General features: G+C 45.7%; 1 protein-coding gene across 3 annotated transcripts in view; it reads right to left on the reverse strand.

The window, feature by feature from the left end:
- The window catches only part of whrna (whirlin a), a 193,069-nt gene that overhangs the window by 96,641 nt on the left and 84,756 nt on the right, over window positions 1–11,672 (reverse strand). The window lies entirely within an intron of this gene.

Below are 11,672 nucleotides of genomic sequence, written 5' to 3' on the forward strand. Positions count from 1 at the left end.
GATTGGAGGGTGGCTAATGTAACTCCACTTTTTAAAAAAGGAGGGAGAGAGAAACCGGGGAATTATAGACCGGTTAGCCTAACGTCGGTGGTGGGGAAACTGCTGGAGTCAGATATCAAGGATGTGATAACAGCACATTTGGAAAGCGGTGAAATGATTGGACAAAGTCAGCATGGATTTGTGAAAGGAAAATCATGTCTGACGAATCTCATAGAATTTTTTGAGTATGTAACTAGTAGAGTGGATAGGGGAGAACCAGTGGATGTGGTATATTTGGATTTTCAGAAGGCTTTTGACAAGGTCCCATACAGGAAATTAGTGTGCAAACTTAAAGCACACGGTATTGCGGGTAAGGTATTGGTGTGGGTGGAGAGTTGGTTAGCAGACAGGAAGCAAAGAGTGGGAATAAACGGGACCTTTTCAGAATGGCAGGAGGTGACTAGTGGGGTACCGCAAGGCTCAGTGCTGGGACCCCAGTTGTTTACAATATATATTAATGACTTGGATGAGGGGATTAAATGCAGCATCTCCAAGTTTGCGGATGACACGAAGCTGGGTGGCAGTGTTAGCTGTGAGGAGGATGCTAAGAGGATGCAGGGTGACTTGGATAGGTTGGGTGAGTGGGCAAGTTCATGGCAGATGAAATTTAATGTGGATAAATGTGAAGTTATACACTTTGGTGGCAAAAATAGGAAAACAGATTATTATCTGAATGGTGGCCGATTAGGAAAAGGGGAGGTGCAACGAGACCTGGGTGTCATTATACACCAGTCATTGAAAGTGGGCATGCAGGCGGTGAAAAAGGCGAATGGTATGCTGGCATTTATAGCGAGAGGATTCGAGTACAGGAGCAGGGAGGTACTACTGCAGTTGTACAAGGCCTTGGTGAGACCACACCTGGAGTATTGTGTGCAGTTTTGGTCCCCTAATCTGAGGAAAGACATCCTTGCCATAGAGGGAGTACAAAGAAGGTTCACCAGATTGATTCCTGGGATGGCAGGACTTTCATATGAAGAAAGACTGGATGAACTGGGCTTGTACTCGTTGGAATTTAGAAGATTGAGGGGGGATCTGATTGAAACGTATAAGATCCTAAAGGGATTGGACAGGCTAGATGCAGGAAGATTGTTCCCGATGTTGGGGAAGTCCAGAACGAGGGGCCACAGTTTGAGGATAGAGGGGAAGCCTTTTAGGACCGAGATTAGGAAAAACTTCTTCACACAGAGAGTCGTGAATCTGTGGAATTCTCTGCCACAGGAAACAGTTGAGGCCAGTTCATTGGCTGTATTTAAGAGGGAGTTAGATATGGCCCTTGTGGCTACGAGGGGGTCAGGGGATATGGAGGGAAGGCTGGGGCGGGGTTCTGAGTTGGATGATCAGCCATGATCATAATAAATGGCGGAGCAGGAGGGCCGAATGGCCTACTCCTGCACCTATTTTCTATGTATGTTTCTGTGTATGTAACTCAATCACTTAACCTTGCTGATCATAGTGGATAGACCTTATGTAATGTCTGCTCATATTAAAACACTAAACTGTGTTTAATTATGTGACAGAGAAGATAGAGCAGTGCAGCACAGGAGCTGGCCCACAATGTCAATGCAAACCAATCCCATCTGCTGGTTCAAAGTTTCTGTCTGTTCATGAGATGATTCAGCACCTCAAACAGCATCATTGTATCTGCTTATCTTGGCAGTGTGTTCCATGTACTGCGTGCAGAACATTTCTCTGTAAACTACTTGCCTCTTGGACTTCAAGAAGGGGAAGTCAGGGGAACACACACCTGTCTTCATTGAAGGGCCACCAGTGGAAAAGGTGGCAGCTTGAAGTTCCTGATAATCAACAACTCATGGGATGTACAGTATCCTGAACCCAGCACCTTGATGTAATCACAAAGAGCAGCTCTACCTTATTGGAAGTTTGAGGAGATTTGGTATGTTACCAAAGATTTTCAGATTTCTACAGATATACGGTGGAGGGCATTCTGACTGGCTGCATCACAGCCTGGCATGGAGCCTCCAATCCAGAGGAACGCAGGAAGCTGCAGAGGCTGCTCCATCAGGGGCATAAGCAGGCACATCCTCAAGAGGAGGCCCCTCAAGGCGGCAGCATCCATCATTAAGGACCCTCACCTCACCACCAATCTACCTTTGCGACTTAGAAGCTTTATATCTCTACTTTCATCCAGGAATGGTCCTTCAGCTGAGATGATATTCTGGTTTTGTTCTCTGCTTTCACTGTCTGGACATAGAAGAGTACAGCACAGGAACAGGCCATTCAGCCCACAGTGTTGTGCTGAACCAGCTAAAAAGCAAATCAAAAATACCCAAACACTAATCCCTCCTACTTGCCATGTCCATATCCCTCCATCTTCCTTACATCCATGTGCCTATTCAAACGTTTCTTAAAAGCCTCTAATGCATTTGCCTCTACCAATATACCAGACAGTGCATTCCAGACATCCATGACTCTCTGAGTAAAAAACATACTCCTCACACCCCCCGTGAACCTACCCCCTCTCAACTTCAATGCATGCCCTCTGGTATTAGACACTTCAAACCTGGAAAACAGATAGTTTTCCAAGTATAGCCAGAAATACCTCTTCATAGAGCACTGTTGATGCTGCTGATAGGCTCCATAAAGCACTGGTGAGTCCTCATGTGGAGTATCCTGAGCAGTTTTGTGCCCCTTATCTTAGAAAGGATGTGCTGAAACTGGAGAACGTTCAAAGGAAGTTCAGAAAAATGATTCCAAAATTGAATCGCTTGTCATACGAAGAATGTTTGATGGCCCTGCGTCCGTTTTTGCTGGAATTCAGAAGAATAAGGGATGACCTCATCGAAATCTTTTGGATGGTGAAAGGCCTTGAGAAGTGGATGCGGCAATGATGTTTCCAAAAGCATCTAAGACTAGATGACACAGAAATACTCAATTTGGAGGAATAACACTTTATATTCTGTCTGGGTAGCCCCCAATTTGACAGCATGAACATCGATTTCTCAAACTTCAGGTAATGCCCACCTTCACCATTCCCCATTCTCTTTTCCCTCTTTTACCTTATCTGCTTACCTGCCCATCACCTTCCTCTGGTGCTCTTCCCCCTTTTCTTTCTTCCATGGCCTTCTATCCTTTCCTGTCAGATTCCCCTTTCTCGAGCCCTGTATGTCTTTCACTAATCAACTTCCCAGCTCTTTACTTTACCCTTCCTCCAATCCCAGTTTCAGCTATCACCCTCTGTTTCTTCCCTCCCTCCCCCACCTTCTAACTCTGACTCCTCATCCTTTTTGCTCCAGAACTGATGAAGGGTCTCAGCCCAAAACGTTGACTATACTCTGATCTAGCCTGATCTACTATAGCCTGATCTGCTGAGTTCCTCCAGCATTTTTCATGTGTTGCTCAGAATAGAGGGGTGTCCTTATAGAACAGAGGTGAGGAGGAAATAAGGGAAAATCTGCAGTTGATGCAAATCCAAGCAACACCCACAAAATTCTGAAGTGTCTTGGCCCGAAACATTGACTGTACTCTTTTCTGGAGATGAGGTGGAATTTCTTTAGCCAGAGAGTGGTGAATCTGGGAAAGTGACCAGTGAAGGAGTGGAGCTTTAAGGCTTCGACGAGAAGAGGCGGAGGACGAGCATGTTCCCAGTTGGTCTTTACAATGCCTCCTGAGACGATGATGTGCCTCTCATGTGAGATGTGGCAGTCTAGGGGGAACTCCCCTCTCCCAGAGTCACATATGCCAGAAGTGTATGCGGCTGGGCGATCTGGAAGACCATGTAAGGAATCTGGAGCAGCAGCTGGATGACCTTCGACGCAGTCATAAATGAGAGCTACAGGGAGGTAGTCACACCTAGGCTGTGGGAAGCAGGTCGTTGGGTGACAGTCAGAGGGGGGAAAGCGAAGGTGAGCAGACAGGTAGTGCAGAGCATCCCTGTAGCCATTCCCCTGAATAATAAGTTTATCGTCCTCGATACTGTTGGCGGGGACAACCGACCAGATGTGAGCCATGGTGGCAGGGCTTCTGGCACTGAGTTTGACCCTGTGGTGCAGAAAGGTGGGACGGAGAAGAGGAGAGCTGTCGTTATTGGAGACTCTGTAGTCAGAGGAGCAGGTAGGAGATTTTGTGGACGTGAGAAGGACACCCGCATGGTTTGTTACCTCCCGGGTGCCATGGTCCAGGATATCTCTGACCGGGTGCACGACATCCTGGTACGAGAGGGAAAGCAACCAGAAGTCGTGATATATGTTGGCACCAACGACATAGGCAGGAAGAGGGATGAGGTCCTGAAGTGTGAGTTTCGGGATCTAGGCAGAAGGCTGAAGAACAGGACCTCAAGGGTGGCGTTCTCAGGATTGCTGCCAGTGCTACGTGATAGTGATGGTAAGAATTGGAGGAGATGGCAGTTGAATGCGTGGCTGAGGAGTTGGTGCAGGGGGAAAGGTTTTCGATTTTTGGATCATTGGGATCTCTTCTGGGGAAGGTGGGACATGCACAGATTGGATGGGTTGCACCTGAACTCGAGGGGGAGCAGGTAGGTTTGCTAGCATGGTTCAGGAGGGTTTAAACTAATTTGCAAGGGGGATGGGACCTGGAGCGATACAGCTGTGAAAGAAGTGCATGGAGTAAACCCAGATCAAACAAATAGAGAGGCTTTGAGGAAAGAGAAGCAGAATAAAGAGTGTAAAGGTAGGAAGGTAGAAGGACTAAAGTGCGTGTACTTCAAAGCAAGAAGCATCAGCAACAAAGGTGATGAACTGAGAGCTTGGATACATACATGGAATTACAGAGACTTAGCTGGCACCACGGCAGGAATGGATTCTCAATATTCCTGGATTTCAGTGCTTTAAAACAGACAGAGAGGGGGGAAAAAGGGGAGGAGGGGTGGCATTACTGGTCAGGGATACTATTACAGCTACAGAAAGGGTGGGTAATGTAGCAGGATCCTCTTTTGAGTCAGTATGGGTGGAAGTCAGGAACAGGAAGGGAGCAGTTACTCTATTGGGTGTATTCTATAGGCCCCCTGGTAGCAGCAGAGATACAGAGGAGCAGATGGGGAGGCAGATTTTGGAAAGGTGCAAAAATAACAGGGTTGTTATCATGGGGGACTTTAACTTCCCTAATATTGATTGGCACCTGATTCGTTCCAAGGGTTTAGACGAGGCAGAGTTTGTTAAGTATGTCCAGGATGGATTCCTGTCACAGTATGTTGACAGGCCGACTAGGAGGAATGCCATACTAGATCTAGTATTAGGTAACAAACCAGGTCAGGTCACAGATCTTTCAGTGGGTGAGCATCTGGGGGACAGTGACCACCACTCCCTGGCCTTTAGCATTATCATGGAAAAGGATAGAATCAGAGAGGACAGGAAAATTTTTAATTGGGGAAGGGCAAATTATGAGGCTATAAGGCTAGAACTTGTGGGTGTGAGTTGGGATGATGTTTTTGCAGGGAAATGTACTATGGACATGTGGTCGATGTTTAGAGATCTCTTGCAGGATGTTAGGGATAAATTTGTCCCGGTGAGAAAGATAAAGCATGGTAGGGTGAAGGAACCATGGGTGACAAGTGAGGTGGAAAATCTAGTCAGGTGGAAGAAGGCAGCATACGTGAGGTTTAGGAAGCAAGGATCAGATGGGTCTATTGAGGAATATAGGGAAGCAAGAAAGGAGCTTAAGAAGGAACTGAGAAGAGCAAGAAGGGGGCATGAGAAGGCCTTGGCAAGTAGGGTAAAGGAAAACCCCAAGGCTTTCTTCAATAATGTGAAGAACAAAAGGATGACAGGAGTGAAAGTAGGACTGATTAGAGATAAAGGTGGGAAGATGTGCCTGGAGGCTATGGAAGTGAGCGAGGTCCTCAATGAATACTTCTCTTCCGTATTCACCAATGAGACGGAACTTGATGACAGTGAGGACAATATGAGTGAGGTTGATGTTCTGGAGCATGTTGATATTAAGGGAGAGGAAGTGTTGGAGTTATTAAAATACATTAGGATGGATAAGTCCCCGGGGCCTGACGGAATATTCCCCAGGCTGCTCCACAAGGCGAGGGAAGAGATTGCCGAGCCTCTGGCTAGGATCTTTATGTCCTCGTTGTCTACGGGAATGGTACCGGAGGACTGGAGGGAGGCGAATGTTGTCCCCTTGTTCAAAAAAGGGAGTAGGGATAGTCCAGGTAATTACTGACCAGTGAGCCTTACGTCTGTGGTGGGAAAGCTGTTGGAAATGATTCTTAGAGATAGGATCTATGGGCACTTAGAGAATTATGGTCTGATCAGGGACAGTCAGCATGGCTTTGTGAAGGGCAGATCATGTCTAACAAGCCTGATAGAGTTCTTTGAGGAGGTGACCAGGCATATAGATGAGGGTAGTGCAGTGGATGTGATCTATGTGGTTTTTAGTAAGGCATTTGACAAGGTTCCACATGGTAGGCTTATTCAGAAAGTCAGAAGGCATGGGATCCAGGGAAGTTTGGCCAGGTGGATTCAGAATTGGCTTGCCTGCAGAAGGCAGAGGGTCGTAATGGAGGGAGTACATTTGGATTGGAGGGTTGTGACTAGTGGTGTCCCAAAAGGATCAGTTCTGGGACCTATACTTTTCGTGATTTTTATTAACGACCTGGATGTGGGGTAGAAGGGTGGGTTGGCAAATTTGCAGATGACACAAAGGTTGGTAGTGTTGTAGATAGTGTAGAGGATTGTCGAAGATTGCAGAGAGACATTGATAGGTTGCAGAAGTGGGCTGAGAAGTGGCAGATGGAGCTCAACCCAGAGAAGTGTGAGATGGTATACTTTGGAAGGACAAACTCCAAGGCAGAGTACAAAGTAAATGGCAGGATACTTGGTAGTGTGGAGGAGCAGAGGGATCTGGGGGTACATGTCCACAGATCCCTAAAAGTTGCCTCATAGGTAGATAGGGTAGTTAAGAAAGCTTATGGGGTGTTAGCTTTCATAAGTCTAGGGATAGAGTTTAAGAGTTGCGAGGTAATGATGCAGCTCTATAAAACTCTGGTTAGGCCACACTTGGAGTACTGTGTCCAGTTCTGGTCGCCTCACTATAGGAAGGATGTGGAAGCATTGGAGAGGGTACAGAGGAGATTTACCAGGATGCTGCCTGGTTTCAAGAGCATGGATTATGATCAGAGATAAAGGGAGCTAGGGCTTTACTCTTTGGAGAGAAGGAGGATGAGAGGAGACATGATAGAAGTGTACAAGATAATAAGAGGAATAGATAGAGTGGATAGCCAGTGCCTCTTCCCCAGGGCACCACTGCTCAGTACAAGAGGACATGGCTTTAAGGTAAGGGGTGGGAAGTTCAAGGGAATATTAGAGGAAGGTTTTTTACTCAGACAGTGGTTGGTGCGTGGAATACACTGCCTGAGTCAGTGGTGGAGGCAGATACACTAGCGAAATTTAAGAGACTACTAGACAGGTATATGGAGGAATTTAAGGTGGTGGGTTATATGGGAGGCAGGGTTTGAGGGTCAGCACAACACTGTGGGCCGAAGGGCCTGTACTGTGCTGTACTATTCTATGTTCTATGTTCTATCTGCGGAATTCTTTTCCTATCTGGAGAAGAAGGATGCTTATGCGAGAAAACTGTCCTTGGACTACAGTTCAGCATTCAACACTATAATTCCCTCCAGGCTCGACAAGAAGCTCAGAGACCTCAGCCTTCACCTTGCCTTGCGCAGCTGGATCCTGGACTTCTTGTCAGATCGCCAGCAGGTGGTAAGAGTCAGCTCCCTCATCTCTGCCCCTCTGACCCTCAGCACCGGTGCCCCTCAGGGCTGTGTCAAAGCCCCCTCCTTTACTCTCTGTATACCCATGACTGTGTCGCCACCCACAGCTCCAAACTGTTAAATAAATTTGCTGATGACACTACGTTGATTGGTGTAATCTCAACTAATAACAAGGCAGCCTACAGAGAAGAAGTCATCACCCTGACACAGTGGTGTCAAGAAAACAACCTCTCCCTCAATGTCGCAAAAACAAAGGAGCTGGCTGTGGACTACAGGAGGAATGGAGACAGGCTAACCCCTACTGACATCAACGGATCTGGGTTTGAGAGGGTGAACAGCTTTAAGTTCCTTGGCATACACATCACCGAGGATCTCATGTGGTCTGTACATACCAGTTGTGTGGTTAAAAAGGCACAACAGTGCCTCTTTCACCTCAGACGGTTAAGGAAGTTTGGTATGGGCCCCCAAATCCTAAGAACCTCTACAGGGGCACAATTGAGAGCATCCTGACTGGCTGCATCACTGCCTGGTATGGGAACTGTACCTCCCTTAATCGCAGGATTCTGCAGAGAGTGGTGCAGACAGCACAGCGCATCTGTAGTTGTGAACTTCCCATGATTCAGGATATTTACAAAGACGGGTGTGAGAAAAGGATCACTGGGTCCCGAGTCACCCCAACCACAATCTATTCCAGCTGCTACTATTCCGGAAATGGTACAGCAGCATAAAAGCTAGAACCAACAGGCTCCGGGACAACTTCTTCCATCAGGCCATCAGATTGATTAATTCACACTGATACAACTGTATTTCTATGTTATACTGAGTGTCCTGTTGTACATACTATTTATTACAAATTACTATAAATTGCACATTGCACATTTAGACAGAGACGTAATGTAAAGATTTTTACTCCTCATGTATGTGAAGGATGTAGGTAATAAAGTCACACACATCAAAGTTGCTGCTGGACGCAGCAGGCCAGGCAGCATCCCTAGGAAGACACACATCAAAGTTGCTGCCTGGCCTGCTGCGTCCACCAGCAACTTTGACGTGTGTGGGTTGAATTTCCAGCATCTGCAGAATTCCTCGTGTTTAAGTAATAAAGTCAATTCAGTTCAATTCAATTCAATTCAATTCACAGTAACCCGTGAAGGTCAAATTTTTATGTTTATTTAAGGCAGAGGCTGATAGATTCTAGATTGGTCAGGGCCTGAAGGGATACGGGGAAAAGGCAGGAGATTGAGGCTGAAAGGAAAATTGGATCAGCCACGATGAAATGGTGGAGCAGACTTGATAGGCCAAATGGGCTAATTCTGCTCCTATATATTATGGTCTTAAAGACTTTGTCAAACGCCTTACTAAAATCAATGCAGACAACATCCACTGCCATACCCTCACCAATTTCTCTTGTCATCTTGTCAAAAACTCAGTTTGGTAAGGCACGACCTACCAGGCACAGTGCCATGATGCCTCTCCCTGATTAACCCATAGGTTTCCAAATGCTCATATATCCTACCCCTAAGCATTTTCTCCATAAAACTGACGTGAGACTCACCAGTCTATGGTTCCCAGGATTTTCATTGGTTCCCTTCTTAAATAGAGGTACAACATTAGCAATTTTCCGGTCCTCCGGGACCTTACCTGTAGCTAGAGAGGACATGAAGATGGAAAATGATTTAGTGCTTTCCCAGTGTATGTGATGAATAAACTCCTCTCGTGCTTGCAGCTGGGTATATAACTGATGTCTTGATGATAAATTCTGCCATCTTCATCAGAGATGATGCCTGATGAAGGTGGAAGAGTTTGTCATCGAAACGTCAGTTATAATCAACACCTGTACCCGGCTGGAAGCCTGAGAAGAGATTATAGGACACAAAGATACTGGTCAAGGGCCCAGCAATCTCGTCTCTTGCCTCTTTCAATAACCTGGGGCAAATCCCATCAGGCCCTGGGGACTTACCCACCTAATACTCTTCCTCCTCCTTGACTTCTACACGGCCTAACATATTTATACACTCAGCACTGATCACCCGAAGTGCTGAATATTTCCAGCATCTTCTGTTTGGTTTTAAGGTTGAATTTCTACGACTTACTGCAGCAGTTATAAAAGTGTGAAATTTGCTTTGCTACTATTTACATCCTATTACTGAGGACCACCTACTTCATACCTCTCTTCACTACAGACTTCAAACTGACCAATAACAATAACTATGATAGAACGCAAGAGAAAACATGACAAAAATCAAAGTTTTGTCTTTTATTCAATGATTCATTGGCATGGCAACCATGAACATTTTTTCAGTTTTGTAATGAATATTGCTTGCTGTTTGTCTTCACCTGTACTGAAAGAGAAAGAGAGACCATAAGACCATAAAACCATAAGACAAAGGAGCAAAAGTCGGCCAATCGGCCCATCGAGTCTGCTCCTCCATTTTATCATGAGCTGATCCATTCTCCCATTTAGTCCCACTCCCCCGCCTTCTCACCATAACCTTTGATGCCCTGGCTACTCAGATACCTATCAATCTCTGCCTTAAATACACCCAATGACTTGACCTCCACTGCTGTCCGTGGCAACAAATTCCATAGATTCACCATACAGCTTTTCCTTGCTGCCTTCAAATGTGCAGAAATGCTCGATTCATAAAAATGTACAGACCAAATCATATCAATGGCAATGTCCAGCTTTTTTATGAAGCTTGTAATAAATATTGACATTACTGCGTAAATATTCAGTGGTCGTGTTCACATCAGCTGAGAAGTCTGTCCAACAACTCAGTTTCACCTAAAGGAATAGCTACAAAGCTAAGCTATTAGTTCAGTTGTGGAAAGTATGAAACTTGGTACTCTACAAATCACAAAGCAATTTTCAAAGCTGTATAGCACAGACAGAGATGAAAAAGGCCTTGGGGATGACAAGGGTTTCAATCAGTCTGTTTGGTGCTCAACTTTCTCAAATATTTACCTCCATTCTTCAGAAACTCAGCTGCCAGTACATAACCCAGATCCCTTCCTTATCTACATGTTTGTGCATCTAAAGACCAATTGAATGCCATTATTATATCTACTTCTATACCACCCCGGCAGTACATTCCAGGCACCTACCACTTGCTGTGTAATTTACTGACCCTGCACATTTTTAAACTTCCCCCTCTCACCTTAAAGCTATGCCCTCTAGTATCTGACATTTCTACTCTGAATCAAAGATTCTTTGACTTAATGACATAATTTAATGAACTTCTGTCAGGTCTTACTTTGGTCTCTGATGCTCCAGAGAAAACAATCCAAGTTCATCCAACTTCTCCTTACAAATTCTCTTTATATAACTTGCCTAGATACATCATGACCCCTAATTACTTCCTTCAGGTCTACGTCCAACTCGCCAGTGGATGAAAAGGATTGGAGTGTGGGCCAGTGGACAGGAGGTTTTGGGACACTGAGATGCAGCACACTCCCTTTTCCCTCCGGCCCTACACTCTATGTCACAGCTGCTGCCTTGTCTAAAAAGCAACATAACACCACTGTTTTGACACGAGGAAATCTGCAGATGCTGGAAATTCAAGCAACACACACAAAAAGTGCTGGTGAACGCAGCAGGCCAGGCAGCATCTCTAGGAAGAGGTACAGTCGACGTTTCGGGCCGGGACCCTTCGTCAGGACTAACTGAAAGAAGAGATAGTAAGAGACTATTGTTGAAACGTCGACTGTACCTCTTCCTATAGATGCTGCCTGGCCTGCTTGCGTTCACCAGCATTTTTTGTGTGTGTTACCAGTGTTTTGAATACATTTTCGAGATTCAAGATTGTTTAATATCTAGTCCTGACGAAGGGTCTCGGCCTGAAACGTCGACTGTACCTCTTCCTAGAGATGCTGCCTGGCCTGCTGCGTTCACCAGCAACTTTGATGTGTGTTGCTTGAATTTCCAGCATCTGCA

This window comes from Mobula birostris, chromosome 22 (assembly GCF_030028105.1).
Source record: "Mobula birostris isolate sMobBir1 chromosome 22, sMobBir1.hap1, whole genome shotgun sequence".
Classification (NCBI taxonomy): domain Eukaryota; kingdom Metazoa; phylum Chordata; class Chondrichthyes; order Myliobatiformes; family Myliobatidae; genus Mobula; species Mobula birostris.